This window comes from Cebus imitator, unplaced genomic scaffold (genome assembly GCF_001604975.1).
Source record: "Cebus imitator isolate Cc_AM_T3 unplaced genomic scaffold, Cebus_imitator-1.0 Scaffold34, whole genome shotgun sequence".
In the NCBI taxonomy this organism is placed as follows: Eukaryota; Metazoa; Chordata; class Mammalia; order Primates; family Cebidae; genus Cebus; species Cebus imitator.
Window position 1 is genome coordinate 9,885,550 of NW_016107349.1, and position 2,040 is coordinate 9,887,589.

Consider the following 2,040-nt stretch of genomic DNA (forward strand, 5'->3'; position numbering starts at 1 on the left):
AGGCAGGAGGATCACTTGAGCCTAGGAGTACAAGGCTGTAGTGAGCTATAATCATGTCACTGAATTGCAGCCCAGGCAACAAAGCCAGACTCTGTCCCTTAAAAAGAAGTGGGCTAGAGAACCTCACCAAAATATACTCATGGCAAATATGCATAGGAAAAGATGCTCCACACATCATATGTCATCAGGGAAGTATAAATTAAGACAATGAGATACCACTACACATTTATTAGAATGGCCAAAATCCAGAACACTGACATCATTAAATACTGGCAAGGAAATTGAGCAACAGCAACTGTCATTTATTGCTCATGGGAGTGCAAAATGGTACAGCCACTTTGGAAGACAGTTTGGCAGCTTCTTATAAAACTAAATATAGTTGCCATATGATCCAGCAATTGCACTCCTTAATATTTACCCAAAAGAGTTGAAAACAGGTGCACACAAAAACCTGCACACAGATGCTTACAGCAGTTTTATCCATAACTACCAAAACTTGGAAGCAAAGAAGATGTCCTTTAATAGGTGAATGGATAAATAAGCTGTGGTACATCTAGATAACTGAATATTATCTAGTGCTCTCCAAATGAGCTATCAAGCCATGAAAAGACAGAGGAAATGGAGATGCACATTGGTAAGTGAGAGAAGCCAATATGAAAAGACTACATGCTGTATGATTACACCTATGTGACATTCTGGAAAAGGCAGAACTTTGGAGACAGTTAAAAGACCAGAGGGTGCAGGAGTGGGGGTGGCAGGATGAATAGGCAGAGCCCAGAGGATTTTTAGGGCAGTGAAGCTACTCTGTATGATACTGTTGATGGATACATGTCATGATACATTTGTCCAAACCCACACAATGTGCAGTACCAAAAGTGAACCCTAATATAAACTATGGACTTTGATAATGTGTCAATGTAGATTCATCAATCATAACAAATGTACCATTCTTTTGGGAGATAGTGATAGTGCGGGAGGTTATGTGTGTGTGGGAGCCAGGGGTATTTGGGAAATGTGTAACTTCCTCTCAGTTTTGCTGTGAACTTAAAACTGCTCTGAAAAATATTAACTGAAAAGATGCAGTTAATCCAAAAGACAGGAAAGGTGGAACAGAGGAGCCAAAAATAGTGGGGGCAAACAAGACAGTCAAATGGCAGAATTCAGTTGTATAAACAAGTACATTTAATGCAGATGGTTTGTATCTGTACTGAGATGGCAGCCACAAGCCACATGTGATACTTGTTAATTGGCATTACATTTAAAAGTCTCTTCATTGCACTAGCCACATTTCAGGTGCTCAGTAGTGATTCCCATATTTCACTAGTATATTATACAGCACAGATACAAAATATTTCCATTATCACATAAATTCTGTTGACCAGCATTGGTCTGGTCAATCATGAAGATTATCAGAACTGACACAAATCCCCCCAAAAAGACCCAACTGCATACTGTTCACAGCAAGTCCACTTTAAATACATAAAGTACACAAGTAAATGGATGGAAAAAGATACCATGCAAATGTCAAGCAAAAGAATGTGGTGACTGGATTAATATCATAAACTTCAAGGCAAAGGGTATTACCAGAGATAAAGAGGGACATTTCATGTTAATAAAAGGGTCACTACACCAGGAAGACCCTTAAAGATGCTTAATAACAGCTTAAAAGTACATAAACAAAAAGTGACATAATTAAAGGTAGAAATAGACAATTACACATTACAGCTGGTGATTTTAAATATTCCTCTCACCAATCAATAGAATAACTAAAGCAAATGTCAGTAAAGATTGATCTTAAAAACACCATCAATTACTTTATAGAACACTACAGCCAACAACTGCAGAATACACATTCTTTTCAAATGCACGTAGTACATTCACTAAAATAGACCATCTGGTTGAACCATAAAATAAGTCTCAACAAATTTTGGAAGATTGAAAACATACTGAATATGGTTCTCTGAACACACTGGAAATAAGTTAGAAATAGATAATGTCTTTTTTAAACGCCAGATATTTGGCAATTAAGCAACACACTTC